Source organism: Rousettus aegyptiacus, unplaced genomic scaffold (genome assembly GCF_014176215.1).
Source record: "Rousettus aegyptiacus isolate mRouAeg1 unplaced genomic scaffold, mRouAeg1.p scaffold_m13_p_8, whole genome shotgun sequence".
Taxonomy (NCBI): domain Eukaryota; kingdom Metazoa; phylum Chordata; class Mammalia; order Chiroptera; family Pteropodidae; genus Rousettus; species Rousettus aegyptiacus.
The window spans coordinates 82,607,423-82,624,720 of NW_023416311.1; the positions used below are offsets into that span (position 1 = coordinate 82,607,423).

Here is a 17,298-nt window from a genome sequence, read left to right on the forward strand (position 1 = left end):
AACCTCCCTTCTAATTAATCATCCAGGCTCCACTGTCACTCATTGATGAGTTGGAAAAGAGCTCTTTCCTGCTTGTTGACCTAAAGGGAGCAAACAACATCTAAATTAGCCAAACAGGCAAGCCTTGAACAAAGTCTCCACACAAGACAGGGTTTTTTTTGTTTGTGTGGTTTTGTTTTTTGCTTTCAGCCTGTCCCAGGTCTCTTTTCTTATATTAGAAATGCTCTCTTTATTCCCGAAAGAGTCTTTTAGGTAGAGATAGTGGGGGAGAAAGGAAGTAGAGCCATGGCCTTCAGGCAGGAGGAAAGCAGGAGAACCTCATTCCTGTTACACAATTCCTTTTTAAAGTAGGACTGCATCACAATAGAAATTTTATACTATGTAAATGTTTTCATCCTCTTTTCACAGGCATTTGCATTTTTAAAGGGGAAGACCAAGATTTTGGAATGGCCCAGTAGAATTGCTGTTGGCATTACCAGGAGAGAGAGTGGACTTCAGAGGTCAGAGATTTTTCCAGCTGGTGGTTGTCGCAGACTCTGACCATACATATGACCAGTCTAGGAGCCAAGAAAAGATCTGAGAGGGCGGAAAGGGAAGGTCTCCACTGCAGAACCATCACACCAGGGATGGTCATCTTCTCAACTTCATCTCAGTGACATGGTCCCTAGATGGGGAAGGAGATATGAGGAGAGGTGCAAATACACTTTAAGAGAACTCACAGGATATCTCTTGCTTTCTGAAATCAATACCAAAACTGACAACATTCAGTTAAGAGAAAAAAAAAAAAAAAAAGAACATGAATAACTGATTCCTTCTGGATTGATGCTGAGTCACAGATTCTCTCTTAGTCCTCCTCTCCTCCAGCTTTCTGGAGACTGACTGTATGCTTGCATCTTTTCTCTTCTTGCCATGTCCAGAAACTGTGATTGCTTTTCACAATTCTTGGCTCCTGACCAAATTGGGTAGAACGTGTACTGCTTAGAAAAGTCCTCTCCTGGAGCTGAGAACAATCCCTGCTAGACAGCTGCCTGCTCCAGAGTTCTTCTTTCTCCAGCCACTATTCGCCCTCAGCTTGAGCTGACGGTGCCAGCACCTCATACCAGTGGCTAGCCTGCCAGTCCCTTGCCGCCTGCTCCAAGGGCCACTTTTCTTTGCTCTTTCTTCACACTGTCTCACCAGATTTGTTGTTACATTTTCCATGATCTTAGTACCACTTACTGCCAACAAATATGAGACAGAAATAAATATTTCACTGGCATAAAGTTGGCTGACAGCTCAGTCTATGTCACTGAATTTTAACCAAGGGTTTTATTAAGATAGTTTAAGCCCTAACTAAAGCCATTTAATTTGTCAAGTCGAAGAACTGACCCGCCGACTTTCAGAAGTTAAGAATCCCAATGGTTGTGCTCTAGCTACACAAAGGCCTGATTGAAACTTCGAAATCACAGCTTTTTTACCTGGGATCAGATCAATTTTTTGGTGTGACATTCTCCTCTCTTAGCTCCATAAGCACACTGGGGGTAATATATAGATTTATTATTCCCCTTGATCCAGAGAGCGTAAACCCCAACAGTAATGGGGAGTTCTACTTAAAAGCTATAATACCAGGAATTCAGAAATAGCTTCTCTCCTGCCAAGGACCCAGCGCAGGTTTGACAGTGAAGGATTCCTTCCTGGATGGCCCAGGCTATAGCAGATCAGTCTTTGGCAGCTGCATGGGCCACAGCTGATGTCATTTAGGAATCTGGAACACCAGCAAGGTGGGAATATCCAGGACTGACTCGATTCAAAGTAGAAACTTCTGGGTCGCCAGGCTGGACAGTGGAAGTGGGTCCGCAGGGAGGGAATAAAATTATGAACTTTATTATGAACATGTCCTAATCTGGACATGTTAAGTCCTCAAGTGGCCTATTCTGAGGCAGTGGGTAGAATCACATTACTTACATATACAGCAGGCAAAATAGGACATACGGTTCTACATAACTTATTTTATTCCTCAAAAAACAAAATGCTAGGAAGTGGTACTATTTTTATACCAATTTATATAGTTTAGTAATCTGTCCCATACCACACAGCTAACAAGTAGGAAAAATCAGATCTGAGCCCAGGTTTGCTGACTGTTATTAGCCAGTATGTCCCACTGCCACTGTGGGTGTCAACAGTGAGTGACAGACTTCATCATAACACATCTCTGCATTTCTAGCCCTGGGCCATACTGAACTTGAGCTTGTCCTGCAAGAAAGGGAAGATCCAGAGCTAGATCTGACTCCTAAAATCCTAAAATGAGCCCCTGAGATGCTCAACGTTTTCATTCAATAAGTACTGATCAAACACCTACATTGTTCTCAGGAGTATGCTCAGTATTTCAGAGATAACAAGAAGTCTGACAGGATGTGTGCTTTCTAAAATATCTTGCCATCTGGTTGGGGAAACAAGAACAGCACATATAATATGAGTGATACAAGGCAGTTTACAACAAAGGACCAAATCGTATGGTACTGACTTTAATTTTTATAGCAATTCAGAGAAGAGTTAAATATGGGCTGTTTCGACTCCGGGATGTCTTTATAAAGAAGAGACTTGAACCAAACTTTCAAAGATGGATGGAATTAGGATAGAGAGAGACTTAGACATCCTTATCAACCCTCTCCCCATGGCCAAGTACTATGGTTGGTCTATTTCTTTTAAAGTCAGGGATAGTAAGTTATATATTTAGCTTTTCTTGTTTTCAAACTCCAAACAGATTCTACATTTAGAACAAAATAATATAAACACAAAATTGAAAAAACATGTTACCACTGAAAGTATCTAACTTTGTGTCAGATTTTTCTAGTCAATGCTCATGGGATGTCTTGTGATTTCCTAAGAGTGACTGTTCTGACCTGGTGACAAATAATTTCAATTTAAGATACAGGCATCTGCTGACATTTGAGAAATTTTTAGAAGTATAAAAAGAACATGGAGCCAAGATGTATAGCTCCAGAGGCCTATTTTCTTCTCCAATTTTTACCAAGATAACCAGAAGCCTTTAAAAGAAAGTAGAGTTTTACCCATGAACTGAATTTTACTCCAAAGCTTTCTACTTCCCATTTCTAGGGAGGCCCTGTTCCCAGGCCTGTGCTGGGGATAGGGATGAACTCACACATGTGACCTGAACATGTTGGCTTCCTTGGCTCTCAGATCCCTGAATGTGATGCTCTGCAAAGGGCTGGAAGTGCCTCCACGTTGGCAGTAGCCCTCAGCTCAGTCTAGTGAGTAAGGGTCAGCAGCTGCAGAGAGTGCAGTGATTGCCACGGTGGCTCTGGGTTTGTCCCCTAACACAGTGTGCTTTGTATCTTTAGATCTGAACAATGACGGATGTTTTGCTACATGGCAACAGTAACCGAACAGAGATTGTGTTCAATAAAACCATCATGCCCATGTAGTGGACTTTAATAAAAAGAACGGTTCCATGAGACTCCATCTGGAAAAGAGATCCTCAAAATGGTCAACTACCAATGTCTTGCTAGCCTTTACCAGATTTGGGACTTTTGTTGTTGTCGTTGATTGTTGATTGATGGTAAACAGGAAGCTCCCCCTGTACCCTGGGAGCAGGGGCGCGGGGAAACCCACAGGGCAGAGGAGAGCCCAGGAAGAAGTCAGATGAGACATTTGTCCTCATTCGCACTCTAGTGAACCCAGTTTGGTCTTATTCTTTAAATCTCCCTTTCAGCACCGTGCTGTTCTGGAGTCTGTAACCCCAGTGCAAAACAGCAAGCCCACCTAATTCCTCAAACACTCATCCCTTTCCCAGACAACTGCTCTGAACTGGTCCCCACCTCCCACTTCTAATGTATTTCTCTTCTGATCTTTCCTCCACAGTGGAACCAGATTAGTCTTTTCAAATATAACCTGGCACACGACTTTATTCAGGGTTTGTTCATGTTACTCCTGACACAGAGAGGATATAGAAGTGAGGCAGATTCTAGGCCATGGAATTCAAAAGTTCACCATAACCTAGTGGAACAGACCATTCTAATCTCATCTCCCTCTTTAAAGGAACCTCTGCTTCCTTGGGGCTAGAGGTCAGCTTTTTGATAGGCCTACTTTACCCCTTCTCTCCTGTTCTAACTTCAACACTTCCTCAGCATCCTTTTCGAGTCCTATCTCCTACATCAAGCCCCTCTCCCCATATGGCCCTTTCCAGGGGAACTCCTGGCCCTAGCTTCACACCACCTAGGATAGTCAGTGCTCACTTTTGAGCAGGTTCCTCCAAAGCACGGGTCAAAAGTCCTAAGCTATCTCCTACTGTGTCACAGAAAACTTGTTTTTGAATTTCCCCAAGAAACATACCATGCTTCTACCCTCTGAATGCCTCTGCTTGTGAGTTCCTTGTAATCAGAGATTGTGCCTCATTCTTCCCAACCACTGACTTAGACAGATTGGTACTTAGGATGTGATCAATTAAAGGCCAATTGAAAAGTGGCCTTTTTTTTTTTCTTTCTGCACTTGTAATCCGTAGACAAATCTATACTTGTAAGGAGCCTTGGAGATAATACGTAAATTGGCTGGAAATCTCAACACACTTTAAAAAATCTATTCCCAGTCTTTAGTCCAATTACAAGGTTTGTGTATTACCTAGCTTTTGAATGGAGAAAATAACTAATGGCTAGAATTGCTTGGCTCTTAAATCAGGAATATGAATCTTAAAATAAAGGAATATGAATCATAAAAATAAGCTCCTAATAAAAAATAAGAGAATAAAAGAGAGAGTATAGCCTAATCAAAAAGCCAAATTAGTCCATCTCTTTCTTAATCCATAAATTCCAGACTTTTTTAAGTACCGTCAAAACAAACCTTTCAAGACCTGCTGTGTGGCAATTCTTCAAAGGCATATATAAAATACAGATCCAAATTCAAGCTCGACAAGAGGAAATGACAGAGGCTAATATTTATTAAGGCTGGACTTTGAAGAGCTATTCTGTAATGTCTTTTATTTTATTGACCAGTTTTATGATTCCCCATCAGACAAATGCCTACCTGCAAACTGTGTGTGTATGTGTGTTCCAGCCAATGTAACCTGAGCCAGATTGTATGAACTCGTTAAATGAATAAATAAGTCTACATATAGGCTAACAAATGTATTACTTACAGATGACTTTAAGGTCCATATGGCAAATTCAAAAACATACCTTGTTCTTAAGGAAAATATATTTCTTTTGTTCAACTCTTATATTTAAAAACTACTGTTTTGTTTGTTTTTTTTAAGTTCCCTGAAATGGAGGAAAATTCACTTTTCAGTATTCCTAAGGCCAGCCACACCCTCTCCAGGACCTTGCCATGTAAGCCCTTTTGGGAAAATCCTAAGATTCTTCCTCCTCTTTAATCTCCCTTTCAAACTGACGGTCCTCTACTCACTAAGTGCTGTCGATTTTACTCGTAAGGGTCTCATATCCTTTCCTCTGTATTCCTACTTATGTCCCCTGAGACCCTTATATCACCTTACACATGAGTGGTTTCAAGAAGCTTGGACTGTTCTAGTTTCTCCCTATCTCTCCAACTTTAAGTGCCTCGTCAGATGGATTTAAGCGAACCAGTGATTGATAAATGATTGAATGAAAGAGGGATAAATGAAATTTGCACTTACTAAAGTGAATAACTAGATGGGCTCCTGATTCTGTATTCACTTTCTTTGCTATTGAACTAAAAAAAAAATTTCATTTATTACCTAAAATACATCTGATGCTGTCCCTGGCACTGGTGAGGAATGCAAAAACATATACTACATGATTTTTGATATCAGAATATTTCTTGATAGAGGGGAAAGATGAACAAACTTTGAATAGTTAGCAAATAATTAACTGCTTAAATGACATGGTTAGTGAAATAGAACAGCAGAGAAGTATGAATTTAAGTATGAAAAAAGACATGGGAGGATATTTTGAAAAGATCAAGTAGCCACCTTATGTTAATTATTCTTGACTCTCCCCACAGCACCTGGCATTACACACTGTAGATATCTTAATAAAGAAGAGTGTAAGAGATAGAAACTCCTCAAGCTCAAAAGTGAAGAGGATTTTATTCTAAGCATCCAGGGACATCTTGCAGGACCACAGGAAGAAGTAAGCAGGCCTCATGCAGACAACAGGAAAGCATCTGAAACCAGGTCACCCATTCTCTCCATTACCATCGATCTCCCTCAGGCAGTGAGGACTCTCTCTGCTGCTATACATCTGATTCATTCTGGGCTCTCCAGAGATCAGGTCCAAAATGGCACTCCACAAGAGCAGCTTTGGTTCCTCGGTCCACACGACAACTGAGTGTGGCTTCCCCTTTCCAAGTACACAGCTGGAAAACTGGATGGGCTCAGCAAGGGCTGACCAGCTGCTGCATTTAGAGGTGGGGTGGCTAGAACTCTGGGACCTCTGCTATGGGGTCTGTGGGTAGGGAGGAAATGTTTGGTATCTCCAGCACAGAAGTCAGTGAGCGCACACTCAGATCCTGTCTCTGGTCTCTGGTCATATAAAGGGAAAATGCCTTTGTTTAGAGAAAGGCTAAATTCCCCTTTCTTCTCTGGGCAATTCCCCTGGTATTTGGGAAGTAAATGTTTGTGATGTATCACATTGCAACTGACATATTCGTGTCAACAGTAATTAAGTCATCAGACTCGATTAATGGGCTTGGGTTGAACTGGTACAGTCGTGGAGCTCACCTGACAGCCAGAAGCAGCCCATTGATTTACCTAGAATCCTCTAAGGCAAGGAGACCCTCCTGAAGAGCTATAATTACAGATAGGAAGGAGGTGGGACCCTGACAGCCTGGGAGCAAACAGGGCACTTTTGTATAATAATGAGCAACCTAACTTGCATATCTGTGACATTCTTCTTGCTTTGTGTCAGGCTTGGATTTGACCTAGTTTACTTCACACAGTGGGCTCTGGCAATTCTTGGGAGTTCCAACAACTCCATGTGGTGTTATAGCCACTTCCTTGGTTCCTGAACACACAACCAGAACTGGATGGAAGAAAATGAGTGTGTGCAACTCCTCCACCCTTACTCCTGGCCTTCCCAGAGCTTCAGCCACCCTTTCTCCATTTTTCATATGTTTCCGGGAAGGCCATGCACTCAGCTCTTATTAGATTCCACTCCATCTCTACATATGCTTTAGTCTCCTGCATCCTCCTTTGTTCAGCTTGACGTAGCTGAAAGAGCCACAGAGACTTAAATACTAATCCTAACTTGCCATAAACTAGCTATGTGACTGTGGGCAAGTTGCTTAATCTCTCTGGGCTCCAACTTTTTCTCAACAAAAATGCTGCCCCACCAAGAGCAAAAGCCCTCACCTTAGAATTCTGTGCTATCTCCTCAAACTGGCTTCAGTGGACACATTCCAGAATTCATCCCCCCCTGGTATTTTCTCCTGCCAGTTGCTTAGAACATTTGGGGTGGGGGCAGGGTGGAGGTGACGTTTTTATATGCATTCATGTGTATTAATCCTATAACATAGGTTTTCTCATTCCCCTTTTGATAGATGGGAAATGCTTTCTGAAAGGATAAATGACCTCCCGAGGCGTCATTGCTGGGAACTGAAGGCATCAAAGGACTGAGGTTTGAGCTCAAGCTCAGAATCTAAGCCTTATCTAAACCACAGCTACTCACTCCACACCAAACAAACACCAGGTCCCCAGGATGCTGGGGCCCCATTAGGAGAATGGGGAATGATCCTTGCCTCCTTCAGCTGTGATTTAAAATTCATATTACTATTCAAATGAATTGGATGGAGAGGGGAGGATCAGGAAGGAAGAAGACACTGAAGGAGCTAAACTTCAACCTGAAGATTCAGAAGCAAACTGCTCTGTCCTTGGTCCCCACCAGCACCATTAAAACAGTCTATTAATTCCAATGGGCCAAGGTCTACTGTGATTAAACCAACCACTTGGTTCAAACTGGAATTCAGAGGCTGTTAAAACTCCCAAGGGTTTCATTCCCTCTGATCACTCCACTGAGAGGGTGTCCGAACCACTGCATCTGAAGGACGCCAAGCCTCGGTGATATCTGTAATCCAGAGTTGCCTCATGTTCTAGTCACAATGACCCCAAAACCTAGTGACACAGAACAACCACTTATTATGCTCCTGAATTTCATGGATCAAGCATGGGGAGATAGGTAGATTGTCTCTAATGCACCTTGCTCAGAGACTTAACTGGCACTCAAAGGTTGGGAGCTGGAATTGTCTAATGGCTCATCCATTCAGATTTTGGGCACCAGGACTGGGAAAATTCAAATAGCTGGGCTTCTCGGGTGTTGCTTCCTTCCCCTCCAACATGGTGGCTTAAGCATGGCTGGACTCCTCACAGGATAGCTCTGGACTCTATAGGCACATGTCCCATTAGAGCCAGGCTCAGGTGGCAGCCAGAGCATCTCTTATGACTCAGTTCCAGAAGTGACACAGAGTCACTTCTACCACATTCTGTTCATCAAGCCATCACAAGGTTGGAAAGGGAGTAACAAGGTACTGGAGGAGAAGAAAGAACTGAAAATAATGTTTCAAACAGTTGTTTGTTTGTTTGGTTTTTTTTGAATAATTTTTTAAATCACAGTTGACATAAAATATTATATTAGTTTCAGGTGTACAATGGTAATTAGGTATTTACATAATTTATGAAGTGATCACCTTGATAAATCTAGTACCATTCTGACACCATAGTTATTACAATATTATTGACTATATTCCGTATGGTATACTTTACATCCCCATGACTATTTTGTAACTACCAATTTGTACTTCTTAATCTTTTCCACTCTTTCATCCATCCTCCCAAATCCCCTCCCATCTGGCAACCATCAAAATATTCTCTGTATCTATGAGTTTGTTCTTGTTTTGTTTGTTAATTTTGTTTTTTAGATTACACATGTAAGTGAAATCATATAGTATTTGTCTTTCTCTGTCTTACTTATTTTACTCAGCACAATACCCTCTAGGTTTATCCACATTGTTGCAGAAGGCGAGATTTCCTTCTTTTTTATGGTTGAGTAATATTCCATTGCATATATCCTACCTCTTCTTTATCCATTCATCTATTGATGGAAACAGGTTGCGTACATATCTTGACTATTGTAAATAATGCTGCAAGAAACATATGGATGTATATGTCTTTTCGAATTAGTGTTTTGGGTTTCTTTGGATAAATACCCAGAGGTAGAATTACTAGATCCATTGTGATCAGACTTTAAAACTATAATCTGTTATATTTAAGGTCAAGATTCTCCTGAGCCTGTCCCTGATCTCTGTAATAATAAGCCTTGGTCATATGGGTCTTTACCAAAGTCTGAGAAATTCAGTTGGTACCAGATTGGGCTTGGAAATGGTGTAAATATAACTTTGGGTCTCACTGGAAGTCTCTTGACAGTCTCTGTGATTCTAGCCTTCTGTGCTTGCACACACACACACTAACCACTCCACTGAGTTCAAATCATCTCGAATCCTGATTCTTGTTCCCTAATATCTCTCACACCTGCCTTTCCTTTCCATTCATATACCTACCACCCTAATCCCAGTCCTCAAGTCACTTGTGATTTGTTGACAGTGGCACAAACTGCTAATTGTCCCAATATACATTTTTTGTTTTTTCCTTAGTGATAAATCTCTCATTTTTAGCTGGACATAGAACCCTAAATAAAGATTACATTTCCTAGTCTCCCTTGCCAGTAGAGTGGTTCTGAGATGAGGCTGACTAATGAATGACATCTATGGTGGTTTTATTCTTATTTTTATTTTTTTATTATTTATTATTATTTATGTCTACAACATCTGGTATTCCTAGGTGGTCTCCCAACTAAGTACTAACCAGGCCTGACCCTGCTTAGCTTCCGAGATCAGACATTGGGCTTGTTCAGAATGGCATGGCTGTAGACCATGGACCGTAGCTCCACTGGGGCACGAACCCAGGACCTTCTGTGTGTAAAGCAGACGTGCTAACAGCTACACTATGGAACCACGTCCTATGGTGGTTTTAAATCATGACCCCAGAAATCTTTGATGGTCCTCTCTTTTAGAGGTGGGGTCCACCACCCGAAAAATTACCAGGCTAAAAAGGACACTGCACCTGTTTCTGGATCAAAGCCTTGAGAAACGGGCAGCTTCCATTTCCTCTCTTGAAACACAGCCCTCAGAACCCAGCCACCATGCTGTGAGGAAGCCAGGAGTCCTCATAAAGAGATCACAGGTCGATGTTTCCAACCACAGCCTTGTGAAGTCCCAAACGACAGCCAGCATTCACTGTCAGGTGTGTTAGTGATCAAGACTGTTGATGATTCCAGACCCTAACTGTAGAGTGCCCCACAGCCTTTGGGCCATCCAAGCTGATGCTGTGGGGAGCAGAGATGACCTGTCTCATGGCATCCTGCCTACACTACAGACTCATCAGGAAAATAAATAATTGCTATTGCATTAAGCCACTCAGTTTGGTGGTTTGCTATGCAGTCGTTGATGATTGGAATAGCGTTAAGTGCATACGTGCTATCCTTTATAAAATTTGAGAAGCATACATTTATCACTTAGAAATGCATTCAGCTATGTGGTGATTAACAGGGTTAGGAGCAACTTACACGACAAGAAGTGAGAAGTTAGTTAACTGCCATTGATTCTAGGGGTCGACTACATTGGAGCCGATCACTGTGCAATACCTTCAGCCCTTCTTCATGCTTGTCCACAGATCATTCTCTCGGTGTTTCCTTCCTGCTGTCACAAAATGGATGTTTTAGCTCCATACATCAAGTCATGTTCAAGGCAGTTAAAGACAGAATAAGATAGTGTGTTGCTAGCTTCATACTCCATTTTTATTAGGCAAAGCACAGGGCTTCTATAAGCTTCTAGGAGATCTCTACTGAATTCTCATTGGCCAGAACAGTTACATGGTCACCTCTAGCTAAAGAGGAAGCTTTACATGAGTCATCTGTCACTTGGGGCTGCGAAATTTGTTTTCTATTCGCAAAGAGGAAGGGGACTAGATCTCAGGAAGGCACTTAGTGACTGCAACAGCACTTTTCCCTGGAGCCAAGTTGGTCTTCTGGTTGATCCTAGAGCCTGACACTTAATAGGGACCCAACGAACAACCCACTATCATCTGTGGGGAGCAGAAATAGCAAATGTGCAGAGTCTCCCCTTCCTCAAACACACACAGTCTCACATGGAGGGATGGCCAGCCTGCTGGGACCCTGTACAATCCTGAGGCAAAGAGAAGCCCATCTAGACATGGAGCTCGGCCTCTGAGGCAGCAAAAATAACTCTCCATCCAGGTAGTGGACACACTTTCATTCACCTCAAGAGAAATGGAGCTCTCTATGAGGGTACTTCTCAAGAACACCACTTCCCAAATATTCAGAGAATGTAAAGATTTCAACCCCAACCATTTAGTCCTCAATAAGCACCTACTCATGCAGCAGTTTTCTTTGTATTTCTGGACTGAAGTGAGAACTAAGGCCTCAGAGAAGTTTCGCTGTGCTCTAAACAGTTGTCTAGACTGTTGTTCAGAGCAGCCAAAAAAAATCTTTGAAAATGGCAAAAGCCCTGCCAAGTATCTTAGAATTAAAACAGCCTCTGTTGTTTTTTCTTTTTTTCCTACAAGCTTTTTGAGAGGACTCATGGTCTATGAAAGAAAAGAAATGATGAGCTGAAAGAGCCTGCAGACTCATAACTCAGAGCTAACCATGTCTCCCGTTGCTCTAACTTGGCACCAGGAGAGGCAGGGAGGGCCACGTGGTTCCTTTCCAGGTTGCTCCATGCCTACCCTTCTGTGTAGAGGAAGTCACAAATGGGGCCCAAGAAATAAACAGAATTGAACTTGAGAAGGAAAGCACAGGGGACTTCATCCAACCCGGAAGTCATAAAAGAACAGCATAAAACGTCTATAATGCATGGGGTATGTTTCCATAGTCGTCGGCAGGATTTCATTTCTAAATCATTTCTTAACACTTGGCAAAGAAGATTGGGTGTTTAAAACTCCTTTTGTGGCTGGGGAACTGGAAGTATCAAATTTGTAAAGAACAATGAGTTTTAACTTTTTTATACTATACATTTTCACTTCAAAATTTGGTGTTTTACAGGAACACTGTTAGGTCGAGGTTTTTACTTGTTTTTCAAGTCACCTAACCAAGCAGGTTTCGGGAATGACAGGACTTCCTTTAACTCCTTAATATCTTTGATATTTGAAATTCTTTAATACAATACTTATAGGTGATTAGACTTTATATTTTCTGATACCCTCTTGTTGGTAATGACACGTAATCGATGTTTACCAAATGCTAACTCTGTGCTGTGTTAGGGCCTGTGGAGGAAACAAAGGAAGTCCAGGAGAGAGATCATGAGTCATCCACTTAGTTGCATAGCATATACTCTCATGCTAATTATTGGCTTACATTTCTTAGACTTATTTAAGATTGATTAAATAAACATTGTAAATAAACATAAGTACCTGATGGTTACTGTACAACTATGAAATGATGCTGCAGATCTATATAGATATATGTTTATTTCCTAGGACTGCTGTATAAAGACCTGTCGCAAACTTTGGTGGCTTAAAACAACATTTATTCTCTTATAACAATAGAGGCCAGAAGTCTAAAATCAAGGCATCAGCAGGGTCATGTTCTCCCTGAAGGCTCTGTGGAACATCCTTACTTGGCTCTTCCCAGCTTCTGGTGGTTGCCAACAACCCTTGATATTTCTTGGCTTACAGGACATCACTCCAGTTTTTCCCTCCCTCATCACATGGCATTCTTCCTGAGTGTCTGTGAGCCTGTGTCCAAATTTCTCTCTTCTTATAAGGACACCAGTCATTAATTCCAGCCTGCCCTAATCCAATATGACTTCGTCTTAACTTGATTACATCTACAAAGTCCCTATTTTCAAATAAGGTCACCTTCACAGGTATTGAGGCTTAGGACTGGAACATACCTTTTTGAGGGACATCATTCAAATTAGCACAGTGCCCATGTTATTTAAAAAAATATAAAAGGTTGTCAGAGTGTTAAAACACAACTGCAAGTTCTTCGCCACTCCTCCCATAGAAAGTGGGGCCTTTGTCTCCTCCCCTTAAATCATGATGGGCTGGCTTGTGACTGCTTTGACCAATACAGCATGGCAGAAGTGACGTTATGTGACTTCCAAGGCTAGATAATAAAAGGCCACGCGATTCCTACCTCGTTCACTCTTAGAGCCTTGAGTATATACTACCCTGAGGCTACCACATTGTAAAAAAGCCCAAGCCACATGGAAAAAACCACATTCAGGTACTCTAGTCAACAATCCCAACTGAGCTCAGAATTCCAGTGAACCCAAACCAGGTGCTACCTGTGTGAGTGAAGAAAGAAGCCTGCAGATATTTCCAGACATTCCAGTTATTCCTAGCCATTTCGGTTTTCCCAGCCAAGGCCCCAGACTTCATGGAGCAGAGGTTAGCCATCCCTGCTGCGTCCTGTCCAAACTCCTCAATCAGAGAATCCACGAGCTTTAATACAACGGTTGCTATCTTATACCTCTAAGTTTTCAGTTGGTTTTGTGTGGCAATAAATCATATGGTTTACAAAACATCCTGTATAGTCAAGTCGCATTATTTTACAAAGTATGAATATACGTGCATGTACAGGAAAAGCCTAGAAGGTTAACAGAGATTATTTGGAATGGGGTGTGGTTTACCCTCTTTTTTACACCTTTCTGTGTTTCTAAATTATTTACAATGAGTTCGTATTACTTAAATAATCATAAAAAAAAAGAAATCAACAATTTTCATGTAGAAAAAAAGGTGCTACTGAAATATGGTGGCTGCGTTTCCAGCCACAATTACTGAAAGACTCCTAATGATGGTTGAGGCCTCTCCATCCTGCAACCATAATCAAGACATAGATCATTTTGCAACCGAAGTTCATTTTAGCTAATTCCCCCAGGCTGAGTCTAGTCTCTGCAGGGCTGGGTCACATGGAAGTAGCAGTGACTGAAAAGGAGGTTCAGGCACTGTCCTCCCTCAGGTGGCCAGGTCCAGAGCTCAGACAACCAACCCGCCCTTTGGGAACGGGGGAGGGCAGTGGTTGTGCATCAGCCCGGAGACTGGAGAAGGTGGGGAGTGCTCATTGCGGGCCTAAAAGATGGAGGCCAGTGCCGTGGTTTCCTTCCCCAGCGATGCACCTCCCCGGCTTAGCACGGGGCACCCACACACACCACGGAGCTGGGCCTCTGTACTGCTGACGGTATTTCTACCACTACTAACAAAGTTCCTAACATAAAGTGTGTCAGTGGAGCACATCCTTTTCCTTCAGAGCTGGAGTATTCAAAGGTTAACAACACGTCCTGCCAAGAGCACAAAGAACAAATCTTGGCACAACAAAGGAGGCCTTGGCCCTCTTGAATGGTCACACTTTAGAAATTCAGGGAAAGTAGGAAGAAGCAAAAGGCCACAACTGAAAAGAACAGTCCTGTGACTTCCACAAAAAAAAAAAAAAAAAAAAAAAAAAAATGTGTTAGAATGGAGCCAAGGGTGAGTTGAGTATTATATGCGTAGTGTCTAAGGAAACTTTAAAAGCAAGTAGTGCATTAGGGAGGAAAGCATTCTTTAAGCAAAGAAGTTCTCAAACCCTTGGACCAATGTTTCCTTCCAGCAGCAACTTCCCACTTCCACAGAATATTCCACACTACAAACCTCAGGCACAATTGGCAAGCAGCAGCCTCCATGGAGGTGGAGGGGGTCCCAAGAGACCAGGCAAGAGGTCGGTGCTGAGGTGCTCTGAGCTCTGCTGGGGCACGTGAGACACTTTCTGAGTGTCCCCAGGGCGCCATCACTCTACTTACAGCCAATCACCACTTTTGCTAAATTTGTGACCTTGTCTGTTCCCCTTATAAACAGATATACAAAGTGTTACATACGCAGCATGATGTAGTTTTCGAAAAGTAGGTTGTAAAATAATATCATAGACATATATGTTTATAAACATGAAAATAGCTGCTTTGCCTTTCTTTTTTTTAAATAATTGTTTTCTAGTATTCCAACCTTTGTATATATAATCATTTTGCTCATTAAATGCTTTAAAATGAAAGACAATGTTAAAATAAACATTACTTATAAATATCTTTTTCTAGGAATTACATTTTTGGTAAGTTAACCTACAGAAATACATGAGCAAATTTGTAAGTGGGTATGTAAATTTAAATATGTATTGATATTTAGAAATTACCCCCCCAAAAATATGCTATCAATTTATATTCCCATGAACAAAGTATTACTTTGTTTATATCTTCACATCATCACCAACCTGATTATTATATTTTTTTAATTTTGACAAATCTGAAAGGTAAAAATTTATTATTTTAGTAGATAGTTCTTTAATTTTCATTGAAAATGAGCATCTTTTATCATAGTTACTTATCTTTCATATTTCTTCTTCTATAGAGTTGTCATATATATTTACCCAATTTTCCTTCTGAGTTGTCATTTTCTTATTAAAGAGTCATTTATTAATAAAAAAGAAATGGTTATTTTCAATACTATTTTTCAAAAACTTTTTCTTCCAAATATGCCATATGTTAATGAAATTTATTTATACTGGTCTTGCCATACATACAATTTTAACTTTTAGACATTTCAAATATTCAAATTTTTCCTTTGTGAGTTCTTTTATCATTTTGTGCTTAGAACGGCCTATATTTCTTTCCGTAATATTAAAAAATGTTTCAGCAAATTTTCCTCTCAAATGTTTGCGGTTTTATGTTTTTCAAATGAAGCTGATATATAAGGATTTATAGTTTTGCTGTGCATAGTATACCACCATTTATTTAAAAAAGAGCAAATTGGTTCCAATTTATGAATGGATAATTATGTCTTTTCTGCAACGATCTGAGGCCCTTCTTTTGCTATGTTCCCAAAAAATTAAAATCCATTTCTGGACTTAATATTCTATTTCATTGATCTGCCTCAGTATCTTACTATTTTAATTATTCTAACTTTATAATATGGCTTAATATCTGGAAGACAATAGTTAAATTTCTTTTGTACTCTAGAATAGCCCACAAATTACTAGAGTTTAGCATCATTTTAATAATTTCCTTAAAAATTTTATTGGAGTTTTTAATGTGTTTGTATTAAATATAGAGATAAGGGGAAAGTTGTATCTTTTTTTTTTTTAGGCAAGGCAATCCTTGGTTGACCTCACAGATCGCAAAAACCTTGTCAGCTTACAATCCCTTGTTTTTTATTTTTTACGCCTATAGCACCTGGTCTCCCTAGGTGGTCTCCCATCCGAGTACTAACCAGGCCCTACCCTGCTTAGTTTCTAAGATCAGATGGGATCGGGCTTGTTCAGGGTGGCATGGCCATAGACAAATTTTATCATTTTTAATAGTCTACTTTTTAAGAAAATTATATCTCTCCCTTTATTCGCTTTCTTTAATATTCTCAATGAAGTTTTATAGTTTAATTTATGTCTTTAATGTTACTTCCTATGTGTTCAATTTTTGCTACTATTGTGAATGATATATTTCTTTTCTCTGTGTTTTATAACTGATTATTACTTGAATATAAGGAGGCTGGGTTGAATTTCTTTGATAATGGATTTTTTTTTCTTTTTTTTGCCATCACAACTATTATTTTCCAGAACACATTTGCAGAATACGACAGAGTTTCAGAGAGTGATTTTTAGTTGTGATGACGGTCTAATTCTTTACGAAAATATGAATTTATAGTAGTATAATTGTCTTTAGTTTGCATTTTGATACATTACACTATGCTTCTCTCAGCTATTATAAAACATAGCATCCACTTTCATAGTGTAAACACAATGTTAAGATCTAGTGATAGAGCTGCATATGTCTTCTCTGAGACTAAACTTGCTTCAGTATGCCTTTGCACGCTGAAACGTTGCATCTATAAAAAGTAGAATCCTAACGTACTCATGCTTTTAAGTAGAAGATGAAAAAGTCTCTATGTGACCCATTACTTACTAAAATAAAATAAGCATAATTCATTGTGGATATTTTATAACATATAGAACTTCTAGATCAGAGATCTATTTCCCCACACCCACCCATTTTTTAAAATCTATGAGACCAGAAAAATGTACATAATATACCACCATTTGTTTAAAGAGAAGGGGCAGTCTATGGCTATGCCATCCTGAACAAGCCTGATCCCATCTGATCTCGGAAGCTAGCAGGGTCAGGCGAGAGACACATCCATATGTGTGCTTACATATGTACAGAATATCTATGCAATGATATATTAAAAAATGGACCAGTGGTAGCCCCTGGGGAGGCTGGAAGATACAGGTGAGCAGG

At 40.5% G+C, this 17,298-nt stretch overlaps 1 long non-coding RNA gene and 1 pseudogene across 1 annotated transcript in view; both read right to left on the reverse strand.

Moving 5' to 3' along the window:
• Window positions 1-14,445, reverse strand: part of LOC107509653 — a 91,831-nt gene extending 77,386 nt beyond the window's left edge. Inside the window, exon 1 of the long non-coding RNA XR_001596603.2 lies at window positions 10,587-14,445. This is a non-coding gene — a long non-coding RNA (uncharacterized LOC107509653). The remainder of the gene's footprint in view (window positions 1-10,586) is intronic.
• Window positions 14,446-16,227: 1,782 nt separating this feature from the next.
• On the reverse strand, window positions 16,228-16,346 carry LOC118607110 (annotated as a pseudogene).
• Window positions 16,347-17,298: the final 952 nt, after the last annotated feature.